The sequence below is a fragment of the Trichosurus vulpecula genome (genome assembly GCF_011100635.1).
Source record: "Trichosurus vulpecula isolate mTriVul1 chromosome X unlocalized genomic scaffold, mTriVul1.pri SUPER_X_unloc_2, whole genome shotgun sequence".
Classification (NCBI taxonomy): domain Eukaryota; kingdom Metazoa; phylum Chordata; class Mammalia; order Diprotodontia; family Phalangeridae; genus Trichosurus; species Trichosurus vulpecula.
Window position 1 is genome coordinate 4,409,467 of NW_023494378.1, and position 6,209 is coordinate 4,415,675.

At 47.3% G+C, this 6,209-nt stretch overlaps 1 pseudogene; it reads left to right on the forward strand.

Moving 5' to 3' along the window:
- The first annotated feature begins 1,071 nt into the window (after positions 1-1,071).
- Positions 1,072-1,964, forward strand: LOC118833163 (annotated as a pseudogene).
- Positions 1,965-6,209: the final 4,245 nt, after the last annotated feature.

Here is a 6,209-nt window from a genome sequence, read left to right on the forward strand (position 1 = left end):
GGGCCTGGGGCTGGAAGCAACTGCAACTGTAGTTCTGTAGCTGCACCACCCCCACTGTCCCCGCTGCCCCCAGGGTGGTGGCTGAATGGCAAACTCCTTTCACTCTGTCCCCTGCAGCTTTTTCCACTAACCTTGTCTGTTGTCTTTGGTGTTTGTGGGTTGAGAAGTCTGGTAACTGCCCCAGCTCACTGATTCAGGGCGTTAGGGCCTGTTCTGTCCGGCTCCCAGTCTGGTTGGTCCTGCTGCTGCCCACGCTGGGCTCTGCTCCGCTCCACTCCCAGGTCCATGTGATAGACCTTACCTCGCGACCATCCAGGCTGTCCTGGGCTGGAGCCCTGCTTCCCCTTGCTATTTTGTGAGTTCTGCAGTTCTAGAATTTGGTCAGAGCCATTTTTTATAGGTGTTTGGAGGGACCCGGGTGGGAGCTCACACAAGTCCCTGCTTTCCATCTGCTATCTTAGCCTGTGCTAGCCAGATTATTGCAACAGAAACACACACACGCACACACACACACACACACACACACACATGCAAAGTGAATCTGGAAAGTTCTAAGCCTTTTATTTCATTCCAGGAATGAAATAATTGAGTAAACCTAATTCTCAACTCTAAATCATGTTTACCAAGAGCTAACCAACCTTTTTCTTTGGTGAAATAACGTTTATCCAAAGGGGAGAGAGGGGGGGAGAAGGAAGATGAGGTGGAAGAAGAGGAGGAGGAAGAAGAGGGAGAGGAGGAGGATGCGGAGGAGGAGGAAGAGAGAACTGTAACTGGATGACCTCTACGCTCCCTTACAACTTGTGATCCCCTTTCTTGAGCCTTTCTCACAAGACCCAACAGAATATGGTGTGGCTGAATGTGGACAAGTGGAACTGATGACTGAATTGAGAGGAGAGCTAGGGAAGGACTGAGAAGATCAGCTTAGGGATAGGGGGCAGGGCAGAGAGAATGTTCTAGAAAAAACACTGGAGAAAGAGAGATTCACAGAAATGGGGTCCCCACCATAAAACCACAAAACAAACACACTGTGTGTAACCTTGGGCACCCTTCGTTTTCTGTATCCTTGACCAGATGATCTCTGGGTTCCCTCACAGCTCAAATCAAAGATTCCACCAGCTAAGGAGAGCTATATGGCCCAGGAGCATCCTCTGGGAAAAACAGATACCTGCAGCATCAGCTCACCCTGCCCTCAGCCTGACAATACAGCATGGGGCAGCCCCCTCAATCTGTCCCTGTCTATCCGTGTATGTATCCTTGTATCCACAGCCTTCTGTGCAGATTCAGAAGAAGCACCTGGAGCAGAGCTCCCTGCAGATGTCCATGGGGCAGTCTCAAAGAACCCTGACAAAATTGAAGAGTGTGTCCCACCTCATGCAGCAGGAGTGCGGAGAGGCCTTGCAGCAGCTCGCCTAGAACAAGACCTGCACCAGCAAGCTGAGATCTTCACCTACAAGGTGCTGGTAGAGAAGGAGGCCCACTGACAGAGCTCCATCTTCTTGCAGAACCATACCCCAGCACCCAGCTGTCTACAGCCCTGGAGGAGGTGACCACACTGAGCAGAGCACTGGGGGAGGCAAAGTGTTAGCACAGCGAGCAAGTAGTATCCTGGAAAGCACCTCAGAGGAAATGGCATGCCTCAAAGTGCAACTGAAGGAGGTAAAGAGAAGAACTTCCAGCTGGAGGCCTTGGCCTGTGCCCTGGAAGAGAGAGTAAACAGTGCTGGAACCACAAGCCAGGGACCAGAGACTCTGACTTGGGCTACCCCACCACTGCCACTGACACCCCCCACTGCCTCCACCCTCTACTCCTGCAGTGGACTTTCTTTGAATCATCTGGCTGAGGTGAGGCCTGAAGCTACAACCAGCCCTGGCAGCCCCTGCCCTGGAGGACTAGAAGGCAAAGGCAGTATAGAAAATGATGGACAGGATTCATAAAGGAGTTGTGCTGAGACTGGCTGCCCATAGAGAAGGACCCAGTTAGGTCCGAAGCAAGCATAAGAGTGCTGCAATAACTGATCTACAGACCATGTTTGGCTACCAAAACCTGCACCTACACATGGGCAGCAGGAGAAAGAAGAGCAGCTGGAAGGGCCCCGATGGCCAGCTAGTGACCATCCTGCAAGAGAAGGAATTGATCTACACTTCAGTGGGGCCCCGGGATGGCACAGGGTCAGGGGGCAAGGCATCCACAGGGCTGAAGCTCCAGGCACCAAGAGTCAGGGCCAATGTGAATCTGGAAACAGAATGTTCAGGGAGACAGACTGGGCCTTCCTGAGGTAGGTCAATGACCCTTTTGCCTGGTTAAGAGCCATCAGTGGATTGAAGGTGACTTCAGCAGGGAGACACAGGAATGCCCAGCAGACCAGCCTGGCAGGATTAGGCCTACATTCCCCAAGCCCAGGTCAGCTTGAGGACTCCAGCTCTGGTCAAAGGCATATGTCTTTTGGTGCCAGCCAGAAGGCTATAAGAAAAGACCAGGTTTCCCTTTCCTAACCTCCTCACCTGATCAGAGTGTCCCAAGGAGGATATTGTAGGAGGAGGAGGGACCAGGAGTACTTGGTGGGGGAGGAGGGAGGTGGTTAAGAGTGATGAGGAAAGGACATGTACCTCAAAGCTAGCAGTACTGATTTTTAGCAGGATAGACCACAGGGTTAAGGGCACTGTGCTCAGGCTACAGCTGCCCCTCTCCTAGGAAGCCCCAAAGTCAAAGTTCCTCCTACCCCAAACACAACCCAACCTGTACTACCCACTTCCCAGAAGAGACAGAGCTAAGCCTTTGGATTCAGGAGCAATGGGGAGGGGAATGTTTCTTTCAAAGGCCTGTTGAGAGGATCCAGAGGAACACAAATTCTACCCAGGCCCTGCCATTAAAGTTGATTCCAAAAAACTGAAAGAAAAAAAAGAAATAACTTTTATCCAATTTTAGATATGGCCGCAGTCCCAAAGTCCATTGAAATTGTACTTTCCCCTCACTGGTTGAAATGAATGCCCTGCCTTGAATCAGAGATGAGGTGAAGTTGGCAAGAGGGAGAGAGCTTAATTTTCTTCCATCTTCTTTGAGTCACTTTGAGTTCCATCTTCAAGCATTGAGTCACTTCAGGCTCTGCAGTTGGTTCAGGTGCTTTTGGCTTCCAGCTTCAAGAGAGAAAATGGAAGAGTCCAACTATATTTCAGATTGCTGAAGAAAAAGACTCTGGGAAGAAACTGACGTTAAAGGAACTGCCAATCTCCATCAGGTTCCTATGCTCAGCTTCCTACAATAGAGACATCAGTTAAGTGGATGAGATCTATGGTTAAGTTACCTTACCCAGTGGGAGAACTCCTTCACTCCATATTTGATTTCTGTTTTGCTATGATTGGGGCAAATGGGTTTCTTTGCTACATGCTATATATGTTCATTGTGGAAATGGTATTTGGTAGAAAATGGGGTAAAGCCATGGATATAAAAATTGAGGTCCTCCTTGCCTTCTGAGAAGGCCAAAGTTAGACTGAATCTGATAGCATCCCTTAGATCCTTAGATTAAAAATATTTAAGAGAGCAGATAGAAATAATTTTAGCCCAGTTTCTCTCTGAGAACAGTGTCCAAGCTTCCATTGGGCCTGTCTTACTCCTTTCTCTCCTAGCAGGACTTAAAGTCTCCTTTGGAGAAAAGTGGGGTGGGGGGAGAAAGGGCTAGAGATGTGTATTCTACCTTCCTTGGAGCCACCTCCCATGGCTGGGATGGCAAGTGTGAATGGCTCAGTGCAGCCTGTCCCCACTTATTTTCCATAAGGCAAAGCCCATGGACTCCTCTTACTAGAAGAATCCCATAAATTCTCAAGCCTGGTATCTTTATTCCTACAGGCTGGTTGGGGGTAGAGTCAACTGATGACTTATTAATTTCCTGAGAAACTAAGTGTTTTGACACTGGAGAGATCCTGACATAGGAAACAGTGAAACTTGTCCATAAACACGACCTTTGATGTAGGCAGAATAGCTCTCTGTATGTGAAGGATAACTTTAGGAAAACAGAAAGTGTCTGCTCCCACATCTCTAAATCTATCTGCTAGTCACCTACAAATTCCATTCATTCATTTGGATGGAGTGGAAAGGTCTCAGGTTTTGGATTTAGACTCATTAGGCATGGCTTTTAGCCCAGTTGCCCCTCAGCTCTCTTTTCCTTCTATGTCTGGGCAGAATCATTATCAACAACTTTTTTACTGTGGTGGAGTATGTGGAGAGTAACCTGAGTAGACTCTCTACAGATTTGTGGGTCCCTAATCTAGGAATGACCACAGGCAGAATGAAGCATATTTTCAGGGCCACCTACCATTATCCTTTTCTTATAAATTAAGTATGGAGAATTTATGTCTGCCACCTTTTGAAGGGATATGGGGGATGGGGAGAAGACATGCTGGTAAAGTCCCTGTGGTAGGAGGGATACCAATATGGACCTTAGGCAGGAACTCACAGCCAATTCCTACTCTACTGGGAATGTGGAGACTGGCTGGGGAGTAGTGTTAAGGAAGTGCTAAATGCTAAATGGCAAAGTGCTAAATGGCTCCTCTCTTTTCAATTCATCTGGATTTTACTTTGCCGTTTCTCTCTTTTTTTTTTGTCCTGAATGGGAAAGATGGGGAAAAGCAGGATGCTGACAAAATTTCTGTAGGAAAGGATCCCAATCTGGTCTTTAGGAAGGAATGCTTCAGACTGGTGTCCCTATTTAGGAAGAATTCACTATTTGTGAAAATGGCATTAGCTGGTCTCAATCACAATTGCCATGGTGACTAGACGGTTTCCACAATAACCCCAAGTCTTGTGGACCCTCTTGCTAGCTCCTTTTTAGTCCTGTATGATGATCCCCCACTACACCGCTGGTGTAGCGACTAGAGTGCCAGTTTTGGAGTCAGGAAGACTCCTCAACTTTGGCAAGTCACTTAACCTTGTTTGCCTCAGTTCCTCATCTGTAAAACTATCTGGAGAAGGAAATGGCAAACCACTCCAGTATCCTTGTGAAGAAAACCCCAAATAAAGAGTCATAAAGAGCAAGGCAGAACTAAAAAAGGACACCACCACCACCACCACCACAACAACAACACTATGATCCCTCAGCCAGGAAGAGAGGTGGGTTTCTTCCTCATTTTGGTCTGAACAGCCAGGAGGGCACAGTTCAAAGTCCCTAGGTGCTACAAAATAACAGGAGATATGCACACATATCCATAAACACACACACACACACACACACACACACACACACACACGAGAGACAGAGACAGATGTCTAAGAAACTATATAAACCAATTGTGGGTTGGGTTAGGAATAGGAATAATGTGCTGTCCATAAGTGTTATACCGACAGCGAGTGAGACACTCCACAGAGTATAAGTTTTTTTTAATTTAATTTATTGATTTAACATATTTGGTTTTCAGCATTGATTTTCACAACAGTTTGAATTACAAATTTTCTCCCCCAGTTCTACCCTCCCCCCCACTCCAAGATGGCTTATATGTCTGGTTGCCCCGTTCCCCAGTCAGGCCCTCCCCTCTATCACCCCCCTCCCCTCTCATTCCCCTTTTCCCCTTCCTTTCTTGTAGGGAAGATAATTTATACGCCCCATGCCCTATGTATCTTATTTTTTAGTGCACGCAAAAACTTTTTTTGTTTTGGGAACATCTGATTTTAAAACTGTCGAGTTCCAAATTCTCTCCCCTCTTCCCTTCCCCCCCACCCTCCCTAAGAAGTTCGAGCAATTAACCTAGGCCACACATGTATCATTATGTATAACCCTTCCACAATACTCATGTTGTGAAAGGCTAACTACATTTTGCTCCTTCCCAACCATCCCGCTTATTGTATTGTTCTCCCTTGACCTTGCCCCTTTCCAAAGTGTTTGTTTTGATTACCTCCACCCCCTATCTGCCCTCCTCTCCATCATCACCCCCCCTTTTATTTTTTCTTTTATCTTCCTCCCTCTTCTTTTTCCTGTGGGGTAAGATACCCAACTGAGTATGTATGGTCTTCCCCCCTCAGGCCAAATCTGATGAGAGCAAGGTTCCTCATTCCCCCCTCACCTGACTCTCTCCCCTCCTCCCACAGAACTACTTCCTCTTGCCACCTTTATGCAAGATAATCCACCCCATTCTATCTCTCCCTATCTCCCTCTCTCAGTATGGTGCTCTCTCATCCCTTAATGTTCATTTTATTTCTTTAGATATCTCCCCTTCATCTCA